Source organism: Apis laboriosa, unplaced genomic scaffold, assembly GCF_014066325.1.
Source record: "Apis laboriosa isolate Shangri-la unplaced genomic scaffold, ASM1406632v1 scaffold19_cov150, whole genome shotgun sequence".
In the NCBI taxonomy this organism is placed as follows: domain Eukaryota; kingdom Metazoa; phylum Arthropoda; class Insecta; order Hymenoptera; family Apidae; genus Apis; species Apis laboriosa.
In genome coordinates this window covers 1,921,007-1,935,698 of record NW_025222278.1, presented here as the reverse complement: position 1 = coordinate 1,935,698, position 14,692 = coordinate 1,921,007, and the positions used below count along the sequence as shown (strand labels likewise).

The 14,692-nt window shown below is 38.2% G+C and overlaps 1 long non-coding RNA gene across 2 annotated transcripts in view; it reads left to right on the top strand.

Annotated features, from left to right (window-relative positions):
• LOC122712108 overlaps positions 1 to 14,692 on the top strand; it is an 81,171-nt gene that overhangs the window by 49,878 nt on the left and 16,601 nt on the right. The gene's annotated exons all lie outside the window — the stretch shown is intronic.

The window sequence follows — 14,692 nt, the reverse complement described above, 5'->3', positions numbered from 1 at the left end:
TGCATAGAAAAAAAGAATGCATAAGTATTATGAACAATGGTTTCCTAGAGTATAATTGTGAAATATATTCGGACACATTTGTACGAATTAACCGGTTTCTCTCATCTCTTTTCTTTTTTATTTTCTCGTTAAAATTACTAAATTTCTGCGTTTATCGCGTAGTCGCGTTTCAATGATGAATTAATGCAATGCCAAATAATTTATGCAAATATATTATTACGCGAAATACGAATTATGCGGTACCTTATACGATAAAAGGATAATTTTAATCAGATGGCATGCATTATCCTAATAATATAATCCCAATTCGAGTTGCAATCGTGTATTTTCTCAACTACAATATTTTTCCATTCGATCGTAAGATTATTTAATTTCGATTTTTCACATTTTATGATCGTTCAAATATTAAATATCTTAATTGTAATTATTTATGAACCAGTGATAATAATTGGACGTTTGATATTCTTCTTAGGAATAATTCAATCGATCGAAGAAATGCGGCATATTTTATCTCTCTTTTTTCACGCCTTTTTCCGAACTGGTAACCGGTTAAAAATAAATACTCTCATCATTCAATGCTCACGGAAAATACTGTTTATCTAGTTTCCAAGTCTAACCGGATTGTGTCACCGGAAAAGAGATAATTCTCCGCGAAGTGCAAGCGTGGTTACAACACGCGCCTGCAAACCACTGTTGCCTCGGCTATTTATCTCTCTCTCCCATCAAGATTTCTCTCTCCGTAAGAATATTGAACGTACGTGTTTTCCCCCATTAAGGTGTTAATGCAATATTTCTTTTTTACATAACGTAATAATGAAATCACGTATCGTGTAACATTAGTATTTATTTTTTGCAACTTTTTGTAGCATGCTGATCGCACCATTAATCTTAATGCTTATCTTAAATCTTAGGTTAGGTTAAGTTAAATGTATTTTCCTCCATTAAGGTGTTAATGCAATATTTTTTTTTTTTTTTTACATAACATAATAATGAAATCACGTATCGTGTAACATTAGTATGTATTTTTGTAATTTTTTTGTAACACGTTGATCTCAGTGTATTATTAACCTTAAAGCTTACTTTAAATCTTAAGTTATGTTTTCCTCCATTAAAGTGTTAATTAAAATATTTCTTATTTACATAACGTAATAATGAAATCACGTATCGTGTAACATTAGTTTGTAATTTTTTGTAATTTTTTGTAACAGGTTGATCTCAGTGTATTATTAATCTTACCTTAAATCTTAGGTTATGTTTTCCTCTATTAAGCTGTTAATGCAATATTTCTTTTTTACATAACATAATAATGAAATCATGTATCGTGTAACATTAGTTTGTATTTTTGTAACTTTCTATAACACGTTGATCTCAGTGTATTATTAGCTTTAAAGGTTATCTTAGGTTAGGTTAAATGTGCTTTCCATTAAAATGTAATATTTAGTATTTATTTTTGTAATTTTCTGTAACACATTGATCTCAGTGTATTATTAACCTTAAAGCTTACCTTAAATCTTAGGTTATGTTTTCCTCTATTAAGATGTTAATGTAATATTTTTTTTTTACATAATATAATAATGAAATCAGATATCGTGTAACATTAGTATTTATTTTTGTAACACGTTGATCTCAGTGTATTATTAATCTTAAAGGTTATGTGTGTTTTCCATTAGGATGTATTTCCATTAAGATATAGTATTTATTTTTAGATTATTTTATTTTAAGATATAGTTATATTATTTTTATTTATTATTATTAATTTTATATTTAAGATAGTATTTATTTTTTGTAATTTTTTGTAACATGTTGATCTCAATGTATTATTAACCTCAAAGGTTACCTTAAATCTTAGATTAGATTGAGTGTATTTTCCTCCATTAACACGTTAATGTAATATTTCTTTTTTACATAATAATGAAATTACGTATCACGTAACATTAATATTTTTATAACATTTTGTAACATGTTGATCGCAATGTATAATTTAAAGCTTGTCTTAAATCTTAGGTTAGGTTAGCTTGTCTATCATTAATCATCGTAAAAATATAACTCTGTCCGTTCCATTTGTGCATAAGACATAATTTCAATTTCAAATAAGAAACGCGATAAATCAAGTAATCGTTTCTTGTTTCAAGGGAACAAATGTACGCAGTTACGAGATTCGACCGAATTTTCCTCGAGACGATGAACACGATACACGAGCAATTTGCGTTCAAGACAAAGGTAATAAGCGAGTCGGGGAACGATTTTTCACGGCTTTATCCGCGGCATTTTTTCCATAGAAGAAAAGTATAGCGCGGGGCAGTTGCTCGAGGCAACGGTTAGCCCCGTAATCTCGATTTATCAACGGACCCTCAATTTTCCTTTGGCGAAGTCGGCTCGTGAGCCCGAGAGTGGTTGAAATTAAAGCATCGGAGTAAACGTAGGAGTTCCTCGCATTAAATTATGGAAGAGGAGCTGTCTTCTTCTATCTAATTTACCCTCGGCCGCGAGTTAAGCTGACGCTTGAAATTAAGCCAGCCCCTAATAAATTCATTGGACGGTAACTCCACTTACAGTTAACAGTAATTCTTGGATTTTCCAACGGTGAGCCCGTGCGAACAATCGAGGATTTCGGTCAGCTTTCGAAGCGGCGGCGCCAGGGTCAATTGTATTTCTTTGGGTGAAGAGTCTTGGGTTTACTTTGCAGGCCCGGAAGGGATTCTCTCTTCTTTCCCTTTCTCTCTCTTTCTGAACAGATCGACTCATCAAATTTGATATTAAAATGAACGAAATCGCGATTGATCGCTCGACGATGGTTTAAAATGATGGAATCGAGGAATCTTCTAACTAACAAATTGACAAGTTTTTAATGGAAGAAATTTTAACAATTCAATTCAAATTAGTCGTTCGTTCGATCATCATCAATTCAAAAAAGTAGTCGTAAATTTAAGAGATACATAAGAACTACTTATCAATTATTATTTAATGATTTTAAGATAGGATTGTAAGCTAATTCAAGAATTCTAAAATCCCATACTATACGCAAAGCGTACACTTTCGATAATAAGAACAATGGAAATCTGCTGATCGCCCTGCTTTTAAGTTTGACGAGGATAAATCCATGGAAATCCGCCCCGCGATTTAAATATCAATCGGTGGTGGAGAAAGGGGAGAGAAACGCCTGAAGAAAGAAATGGGAGACTTATACCGAATGAACGCAACGGATTAAACGAGGCGAGAAATCAGGTGAAAGGTTGAGATACAAATGGATGCGTCTGAGAAACAGCGAGCAAGCGTTGAAAGAGCTGCCTGGCCCCGTGACTGCTCGTATTTCCAAAGAGGGGGGGGAAGGAGAGGATAGGAGGAGGAAGGGAGAGAGATGCGAAACAGTTTATTCTCGGCCCGCCGCTTGTATTTTCTTTCGGGATCGGAACGGTGTTTCCTCCAGAGGATGCATTATTTCTCATTGCGACTATGCGGATCGATAATGTTCGTCTCGTTTATACAGGGGGCCCTCTGTGGCAGACACTCGTTCCGTGGAACATTGTGATGCAACGCGTTGTGACTGATTGTCCTTCGTTCGACTTGAAAAGCCTTTGTCACGCGTACACGCTCTTCGCTGAATGCGCGGGCTGAATCCGGAGACGTGCAATCTCAGGCGCGGTAAACCGAAAACGAAAGAGTAATCGACGCCCCTCCCAATTTTTCTTCTTCCTTTTTTCCCCCCGAAATTTTCCTTTTCTTTCATTTCTTCCTTTTTCTTCGTTTTTTTTTTTTGTTATTAATTATTATTACAGAAGACAGAACTCTGTCAAGGAGACTCTGTCAACGGTGCAACCCGGTTGTATTGATCTCCGTATCAATCTCTCTTTCCTCCGATTCCTCAGTTCAGTTACCGAAATCGAAGGGGACAGATTCTCTCCTTCTCTCCATCTCCATCTTCTCTCCGATCCTTTCTCCAATTTCAGATATTTGGACGGGATCTCCGCGTTCAAATCCGCTTCCGGATGTTCATCTTCGTCCCGGAATTCCGCGCGTTTCGGGAGGCGGATCAGGTGGGCGAACGTGAAATATGAAAAAGTTTGGGTTGAAAAGGGGTTAAATAGGGCAAACGCCTACAGGCCAGCCTAACCTCCCCTCCCTTTTCTCTCCGCTCCACACCTCCCTTTCAGCTTTCTCATCCCGTCGACGCGCACTCGAGCCCCCCCCTCCTTTTCCTCTTTCTCTCTCTCTCTCTCCCTCCCCCCTGATATATAGCGCGTTTATCGACCGGTTCTTGTCTCGTCGCGGATTAGAAAGAACGGCCCTACCGTGTTCAACCGTGATTCCAATTCCTCGATCGTGTCTGGCCGGTAATCACGGGCGCGGGATTTCTTTCTTCACGGAGGAACTTGAACCGCGGCCTCCAACTCCGACCAACCTCCTCTCCCTTCCCCCTCCTCCTCCCCAGCCACACGATTGATCGCTTTCCGTCCAACCTTTAATCCTTAACACCTAGGTTAAGGCGGTGGAACACAAAGTCGGGCTAAGGATCGGATCGATCTTGACCGGATTTTCCAACCCTGTTCCAAACAGGGGAGCAGTAACCCTTTCGATCTGATCATTGAATACCCGGTCGAGCATCAATGTTTCCTGGAGGAAGGAATTCTTTTCTTCTTCCAGACGCCCTATATACCCACTTCAGACAGCTTTGTTGACAATACGCACTACGTAGTGGTAACGGAAGATATTATAATTTGTATATTCGTAAAAATTATTTTCATTCGTGAAGTTAAAGGTAATTAATTAAGATTGAAATTATTTTCGAAATTATTATTCTTGATTACAAAATTATATTTATGAATTAAACCGAGAGAAATAAGAAAATTTTTGTTTTCGATTGCGATACTATAAATATTCTATGCTTTACGCTAATGCATACATGAGTCGTCATTTTGGATCAGTGTATGCGACAAATATAAATAGAAAAAGGAAAATGAAAATCCAGGCGTTTCATTTCAAATTAACCGATCAGATCTTCTTTCAATCGGTGAGCGTTAATTCGACGAGAAACGAGAGCGGCGCCATCTTTCTTTCAAATTCTCAAACGCTCAGAATTCACGGAGCGCGCACGGAACGCATAATCGTTGTGCAATTAGACGGATAACAGTGATTAGACAATTACCGCTAGACACGCCGCGGAGATTAACGGTCCGCGGCACGGGGAGATTGAAAATCCAACGAACGCTGCCGGATTACAGCGTCTGGTGACTGGGATCTCGCGAGCTGTTCGCGATGCGTGATACCGTGCAATTTCGCGCTCGTGATTCGGGGCTTAATCATTACCGCGTCAAACATTCGCGTTTCGACGGGTTATTCTTTCATTCCTTCAACATGGGTGGATGCAAATCGTTGGCCTAGGCCTGTGAATCGATTATAAAATTGAAAGAACGATTTTTATGCAATGGCCGTTTCGTGCACAAAGGTTCGGGGCCAGTCGAGGATCGTAGGTTTGCTAAGTTGTAATTTTTTTCCAGAAAATTGATCGATCAAATCCTTCAATCTCAAGGTTTCTTCCTTCGCGCGATATTTCCACGCAATACGCGTAAATTTGAAAATTGGGATCGAGAAAATGCCGCTTCTTTGATTAAGATTCGATACAAAGAAAAAAGTAAGGTTAAGAATAGAACTCGATAGGATGGTTAATGACATTGTCGCGGCACTTACTCTGTCCAAAGACTATGCATTACAATATTTGAGTGGAATCTGAAAGTCTCGAGTCCCTCTCACCCGGAATACAAAAATATTGTCAAAGCGAAAGAAGATGAAAACAGCATAAGAGGAGGCGCCTGGTCTGTCGATCTGTTCCAGGTTGGAATTAAGAAAAGGGAACAAGAGGAGAAAAAGAAGAAGAAAAAAAAAAATATCATTTCTCTGGAGTTTTATTCCAATTCCTCGAGTGCGTCTGCCGGTAATCACTACGTTGGATTTCTTTTGTAGAGTTTTTTTCTGCGAGAAAAAGAACGAGAGAAGAAGATATCATCTCTCTCTCTCTCTCTCTCGTCTTTTATATTCCCTCGCTATCGCGTTACAATCAATCGCTTTGTCCCGTCGACGTTGTGCAGTCTCTTTAAGTTGATGCTCCACTAACAATATATACATATATTCGACGCGAGAGAACGGAACGTTCTTCCGTGAAATCGATGCACGACAGTTTCCTCGGCGCGTGGACAAAATAAAAGACGTATTATTCGAATTCGAGCGTTGGATAATGCGACGAGTCGCACGTGCACTCTTCTGTGAATGCGTATTCAACGGGGAGAAAATTGACACTCTTTCAAGATGTGGAATCTTGTCGACAACGTGTACGACGAATGCTTAAACGGTTCGATGGAATAAGACAGGAAAGGAAATTTTATATCGAGATAATTTTAAGACATTACGTTTTCATTACGTTCGCGATATAAATTTTAATCACTCGAGTTTTCAAACCGAGAGCCAAAGGATTAGAACAGCGTTTCTTTTCGCTTCTTTTGCACATCATCCGATCCTAATCGAGCGACGATCCCATCGATACTCGTCTGGATCAATTCGCGTTATTTCGCTAGACTCTAGCTAGGGGGAGCTACTCGAATACCGTTTACCATCCGAGTCGTCGTCGTCATCGAGACGCGTGAAAGGAAAAGGAAAAACGTTGAAGCGAGAAATCTTCAACGACCAACGAGACAATAGCTGTCCGGACAATGCTCAAACCCGTAGAAGCTGGCAGTGATTACATAATCATAGCCTAGTAAACACGTACAATGAGAACGAATCGTTACGCGGTGCATGCCTACTGCCGCTGTTACTAGTGGTTGGCGCTGGTTGCCTGGTAATCTCTCTCTCTCTCTCTCTCTCTCTCTTTCTCTATCTATCTATCTCTCTCTCTTTCTACGCTGTTAGCTATAGTGTCTGCGGACGAAAAATCCGACATGGTACTCGACGTTCTAATGCCGTGCCGTGGTCGGCGAGCTGAGAGGTTTTCATCGTAGGCTATCCACGCTCGTGGGAATCAGGGCTTTTTATCGGGCATAGTCCGCTCTCTCTTTTCCCTTTTCCTCCATCGCCATCACCACCGCTATATCCCTCCTTTTCCCTAGTCCAATGTCTCTCTGTCTATCCCTTTTTCTCACCTCTTCCTCTTACCCTTTCGTTACCCCCTCTCTCCCGCCACTCTCTTTTCATCTCTCCTCTCTTCCTCTTTCTCCCAGACCTGGCTTTGTACACGATACAGACTTTCTGCGGTATTACGTGGGTATACAGGGTGTCCTATCTAACGACCCTTATCCAATTCTCGCGTTTTCCAAAACGATCCTCCTTTCTTTTATTCCTTTTTGATTCTTCTTTTTTTTTCTTTTTTTTTTCTTTTTTTCTTTTTCTCTCTTTTTTTTTTTTTTTTTAATATCGCTGATAGAGATGGGTAGGTAGACGCTTTGTTTGTTTGTTTCCCTGTGTTCCGTGTTTTTTTTTTTTTTTTGTTTTTCGTCTATTCTTCGCGTCTCTCTTCTCTTGTCTTTGTTGTTTTATTTCGATTCGCGTGTGGATTTTGTTTGGTGAATTGCGAAATAGGAGAGTTTATAGAGAGAGAATATTTTTGAGATGAGAGTTTTTTTTACCCCGTTTTTTCTGTTAGGTGGAACGGTTTGTTCCACGGTTTTTCGGAATTTTTAAATTGGTGAATAGTTCGACGTGTTTTTCTTAGTAAAAATTAGGAAAGCTCGTGTCGATCCTTTACAATTTTATTTGTTTGGAGGAAAAAAGAAATTTAATTGATTACATATTTTCTTTTTATTTCAATTTAAGATTTTGGGATTAAACTTACGAACGAATTTACAATTATTTACAATAATGATAAAAAACCTGTCATAGACTTCGATAAATCCCTCCAAACAAATTTTTCTCAGAAGAAAATCCAACATCCCAAAATCCAAATTAAAAATCATCTCGTCCCGATCTTCGTTCGATTCGCAAGACACCCCATATAAAGGTGCCGAGTCCATAGGCTTCCTCTTTTTCCTTCGCCACTTTAGATCCGTTCTGTTTTCTCCCTCTCCGCCCTCTACCTCTCTTCCTTCCTTCCTCCCACCCATGCGTCCAACTCGTCATCGTATCAGTTTCACAGTTCGAAACTGACTAACTCCTCGTCGGGAAAAATCCGAACAGACGTGACTCCGTCTCCATCGTACTCGGGAGAGAAGAGAAGAAGCTCGTGCATCACTTTTCCCAGTGGCAGCAGGCCCCTCTCCAACGTTCCTCCTCCCCACGAGCTCTCACGATTTTTACGACGGAATCTGTTTATCGCTGGAAAAAGGGAAGCCAACCAGAGCGTGTTCACGTGAAATTGAACGTCGAGTGGCACTTGGTCGAATACACGTGGAAAACGGGAAATTTTTCAAGACAAGGGGAGGGGACGACTTTTCTTTTCTCCGCTTGCCTGTTTGCCTTTGTCCATGTGCCGCTCTCCCTTTCCACATTTCTCCTAACCCTTTTTCTCCTCCAGTTGTACCACTCTGCATTTCCTTTTTCTCCCGAGTTTTCTACTCTCTCTCTCCCTCTCTCTCTCTCTCTCTCTCTCTCTCTCTCTCTCTCTCTCTCTCTCTCTCTCTCTCTCTCTCTCTCACTCTCATTCGAGTTTACTCGAAAACGTTTTACCTACCTACCCATGAACGTCATGGCGCAAGCGATGGATGGTAATAATGGGGAGGAGGGAGTTTTTTTTTTAAAAGAGAGAGAGAGAGAGAGAGTGAGAGAGACAGAGAGGTTCAAAGAAATTTGTCATTTACGAGAAGGGCCTGACTGTGGCGGAAGAATAACGTGAAAGGCCAACCGTCTGTCGTAAAGAGGCTTCTCCAATCGAAAGGTTTCTTTACACCGGGCTCAGGATTTGCTCTGCTATTGACTTTTAAAGAAGAGGGAGAAGCGATTCTTTTAATTGCGACTCGGTAATGAGGCTTCGATTCACCATCGTTTTCTCCGCGTGGAGAACGTTTTCAATTCGTGCTACGCGTATCCTCGATTATAATTTCGTGTCATACGATGTATGTCGTATGAGAGGAATCGGTAATGGTTTTTGGCAATGGAATCTAATCTATTGTTGGAAGTGGTCTATTGTATCCATAGCGTATATATTGGTTTAAAATTAGGTTTTTTCAAACACTTTTATCATCATTAGAATCATTGCGATATTTATTCCTCGATGAATCGTATGATAATCCTGGAACATCCAATTTTCCTCTTTCTTTCTTTCGTCTCGCTAAAAAAATCTTCAAAAATTACACGTTTCGCCACGAAGAATTCCATTTTTCCAACGATAATGCACGTCGAACCTCTCTAATTGGGGGATCTAATATTTGACTTTGGCTTGAATACGTATCTCCGTTATCCCCTCCAAACCGTCCAAAAACCATCTTACGATGTTTAAAGAGAAATCAAGAAAATCGGGAAGCAAAACTTTGCCAACCCATTCGTCGACCCTGTCGTCTTTTCATTAGCATCCGAAAAGTCGACGAGATCGACGAGGGAGATGAAACGAGTAACGAAGTCTCTCTGGAATAATGAAAAGAATTATTATTGTGATCGTGTCGTTTGTGCCATGCCTGCCATGATAACCTCGGTTTTCTCTTCGAGCCCTATTCTCGTTCTCCCCATAACTATAAACCGAAATCAGCGTTCACCATCGCCTCTTCCTGTAAAATTCAACCGAGTGAAAAAAAAAGAACCTCCTCTTCTCTCTCTCTCTCTCTCTCTCTCTCTCTTTCTCTCTCGTTAAAGGTAAACACACAACTCGCCCCACGGATATTTCGTACGAAGGTTGCATTTTAATTAAGAACTGATGCCATCTAAGATGATTCGGTCAACCCGGCAGGACTTTTTTTTTCTTTTTCTTTTAAAGGCGAACTATGGGGAAATAAAGTTTACAAGTTAAGACCGGCGGGAGAAGAAAGTTCCCCACCGCGGTTTCGTTGAAGTTACGCGCCAGTCATACGCAGATATTTTAACTTTTTGACTCGAGGAAATTGTTTCGTGCACCGTCAACCCTCGCGGAAAACTTTTATCCTCGTGATATAATTTTACTCTCGTGGCCCGGGAAAAGGGGTAAGAGGAAGAAAACGCTCGACCAATTTTCTTTCGTTTGTTTTATTATATTATGCCGGGGATAAGAAAGTAATTGTAGTAGTTGTTACATCTTGAAACGACGTAACTCTGCTTTTTAAATGGTATCTTTAAATGTGTCTGTGCGTTTGTGTAAGGTCGAATTTTTTATTGGCCAGTGGATCTTGGCCAGTGTGAAGAAAAGTATATACAATTAATCTCTCTTTTTTTTTTTTTTTTTTTGGAGTCGAGAAAGATTTATTATATGGGATTCATAACATTGTATTACGTGTTTCGTATTTCGGAATAAATGTTTATCAATAATCGTAACGATACAATGAACGAATGACGTAAATGCCCTGTATCACCTCTAGCATTCTCGAAGGAAAAAAAAAAAAATGGATTAAAGACACTGGAGATACATATATACACCGAGTTTCTATAAGTGCAATGGTTTTGAATAATTCAAGGATTTTGTCTGCCATTCAATACGTGCCCCTCGCTTATGACAAAACTAATAAAATTGAGAAGTTTCTTTCTTTCTTTCTTTCCTTCTTTCTTTCTTTCTTTCTTTTCTTCTTTCTTTCTTTCTTTCTTTCTTTCTTACTCGATTCGTGCTCCATCAAAGTGGCGCCATCTCTGCCGAGAATTACAAATTTATATTCGTTTATCCCTAACAGAGAAGAACTTAAATTTTATTAATATTTAATATTTTTGCTACATTTTTTGCTACGTAAATTTATCGATATCGAAATTCTCGCAACGAGATTCGTGGTATGACTCGTCTTATAACAGTTATAAAGGAGAAGGTAAAGAGAGGCGAAAGAAGGATAAAGATGATGATATCGATGATGGCGGCGATGGAGGACACGAAAGCAACGGAGCGTCGAAACCACAGGCGATTTGATAGCCGTAACCTCCCGGAAATATATTAAAACAGGATGTTAAACCGACTTCCTCTCTCAAACGTACGTGTCGTTGCTCTCTTCTTTCCCCGATATTACCACCATGAATATCCCTCGACTTTTATTTTTATCGATCTCCCTATGTTCCTCCCAACGAAGACGCGCAAAGTGTATAAATTTTATTTTCCCTCCATATTCGTTGATTTTATTCCCTTTTTTTTTTTTTTTTTAACCTCTCAATGGATGAAGTTATCATATCGACGCTCGAGAGTTGTGCTTTTAATGGTTTCAAGTTTATAAAAAAAAAAAAGAAAAATGTATGATATTTTAGAAAGAGAAAATAAACAAATATCTATAAATATCCAGAAAAATTTCCAATATTTATAAATTCCATCAATACGAAGAAGATTGACTCACGCAGAAAAATAATAAAAATTCGTGGAATCGATATTCACGCAACATTTTACTGTATTTCAATATATCTCAACCTCTATCAATAACCTATAATCTCACGCTAATCAACGTGCTCATCGAATCTCGAACGAGTGCGCGACACACGCACGGTGTTCATTCACTGTGCCACACTGGGTGCTAAGTTTACACGATATAACCCCTTTCATCCCTTTCTTCGCTTTCCCTTTGCTCTCTTTTCGCGCGTATACGGCTTCTCTGCCTATCGGTTGATCATTGTTATCGGTAAGGAACGTCGGCGCGAAAGAATCCAAAGGTCGAGCACCGAATACCGTTTGCGGTATTCCTTCACGATCGTTCCACCCTATAATCCTATCTGTCGGGAGATCGATCGATTTTGTCAAAAGCGGGCAAGGTGGCGGGATGGAGGTGGGAGGGCTCGAAAGAGCTGAGTCACTCGAAAGACATTCGATAGCGGTTTCAGAGGGATGACGGGGTGGTTCTGTGAAGCCTTCGTTTTTGAAGTAGATCCTCCTAGTGGAACTGGCTTCGTGTAAGACTTTTCTTACGCTTATCTTTCTTGCCTCGTAGAGCGGTGTAATTCGTTCCCGATTCCTTCGAATCCGAGATTCCTCCATTTTATCGAGGAGTGAAAAACATTTGAATGAAGAGAAATTTCCACATTTCTCTTATCGCATAGTTTCCTTTCTTGAAATCTTGAAAGTGGAAATTATTATTCCGCTTTGATGAAAATAATGCTTAATTTTGCGCTATTTCTTGTTTTTGTTCATTACCATTGATTACCATTGATGCATTACCATTTATTAAGATTTAATACTTGTATTAATTGTATACTATTTAATTATATTTATCATTAATTAATTATTAATTTTAATTTAAATTTATTATTTTAGAAAGATTTTAATAATTAAACTATTAATTTTCAAAATTAAAAATAAAATTTTTCTATAAATCTTAATTATAAAATGATTTATATCAACAAATCATAAAAATATTGGAATTTTATATGTTATTTTAGCTTTATGATCAGGAATATTAGATTCATCTATAAGATTTATTATTCGAATAGAATTAAGTTTACCAGGATCGTGAATTAATAATGATCAAATTTATAATAATACAATTGTAACAAGTCATACATTTTTAATAATTTTTTTTATACCATTTTTAATTGGATTTGGAAATTGATTAAATTCTTTAATATTAGGATCACCACATATAGCTTTTCCACGAATAAATAATATTAGATTTTGATTATTACCTTTTTCATTATTAATATTATTACTTAGGAATTCATTTTATCCAAGTCCAGGAACAGAATGAACTGTTTATCCACCATTATCTGAATATTTATATCATTCATCTCCTTCAGTAGATTTTGCAATTTTTTCATATATCAGATATTTCATCAATTAGTAATTAATAAAGTGTATAAAATGTCAACAATGTCTATACACAATTTTTCGAAAATGAAATTGTAATACTCAAAGGCTACGATAATAATTGGAAATTACTTAAATAATACTCGATAGATCGAAAGAATTCAGAGGTCGAAAATTTTAGAAATTATTCGGGGAAAGAAACGTAACCGCGCGAAACTCGTTGAAATCGTTTTACATCGAAACAACTACGATCCATCTGTGTTCCAGAAGCAATCACTAGTCCGCGCAGCAGGCAGAGGAAACACGATTTCCGCGAGCCAAACGAATTCCGTACGCGTTAAACGCTACACACAACTTCGTAAACGTATTCTCGCTGAATTTAATTTGGCGCTCTCGTGTTCTCAATCGAGAGAGAGAGAAAGAGGGAAGGAGGGAGAGAATCGCCGAAAAATTACTTTTAGTTCGTCTAGCAACGACGGTTCTAGATTTGCATAAATGTGAATAGTTTAGGAAAAATGAATATCGATTGTTACAGGATTTATTAAAACCTGTTAAAAATTTATGAATTTTAAAATTTATAAAAGTATTTTTTTTTTTTTTGCAAAGCGTTGTAATCGACAACAAACAAGGAATAAATGATGCAAAAAGAAAGGGGAAACTATTCAGAGATACTTAATTCACGATTAGATCGAGACGAGTCGCTTCTTGAATATGAATTTCAATTCATTAAAAGCATTTTCAGCATTTTGGTGTCGAGGAAGATTTTAAAAGGGAAACGATCCCAAAATCAAACCTTCGCTCTAAAAACACAAGCATTCTCGCCATTCCCCTATATAAAAGGTTTTAATATCGCCTAGAACACGAGCATCGCCGTTTCTCCAACGAGCGCATCGTGTGGGACGTTACTCGACGTAAAACCTGAAACTTTCTCTTAATAACTCGTAACATAAATACAGAGGGCGGCCTCTGCCAGGTTCGGATAGAGTGAAAACTGCCGCGTACCGGCCTGTAAGAAGAGCGTAATTTACACCCCCGTGGAAAAGCGGCCGCGCTGCTTAACACCGTCCCTTTTTTTTTCCTCTCTCTCTCTCTCTCCCCCTCCCCCTTCCCCCTTTCTCACTCTTCTTCTCCCGTCGCGCGCGGCAAATTTATTCCAAAATATCCGGTGAATTATTTTCTCTTAAGCCCGTTTCCCGTTGGAAATTAGAATGAAGTTACCGGGAGAAACTTCTCGACTCTCATCCCCCTTATAACGCACGCGTTTATATTTCGACCCTCCCTCGGTTTCCCCGACACTCCCGTTCATTTCGTTGGAAACTGGTTGGCTAATAGAAACATTGCTTTCCCGTCAATGTAATCGTTTATATAATACTTCAATGCATCGCAATCAAAATTGTAATAAATTGCTTCGAAATACTCGATTATGCAATCGATGTCGCTTGTGTAGTATTTATCTGTCAATGATATTTCCTTTCCAAATTTTGCGTTTTATTAAGCCTTTGTACTCGTATTTATATTTAAAAAGTTACCAATCAAGGTAACAAGAGTAATAATGTAATAAATGTATTAATGTAAATATATGTATAATAATAAAATGTAGAATAGCGACTATAAAAAAAACGAGTTAAAATGATAGTAAAATCTAGGGAAAAATGTTGCACGGGGGGAGGAATTGACGCGTCCAAATTTTGGGTCTTATTAATCCTTTGCAGTCGTATTTATATTTAAGAAGATTATCAATCAAGATGACAAGAGTAATACTAATATAAATATATGTATAATAATAAAATGTAGTATGGCAATTATACGAGTTAAAAATGATAAAATCTAGGGGAAAATGTTGCACAAGGAGAGGAATCGACGCGTCCAAATTTTGCTTGCGTT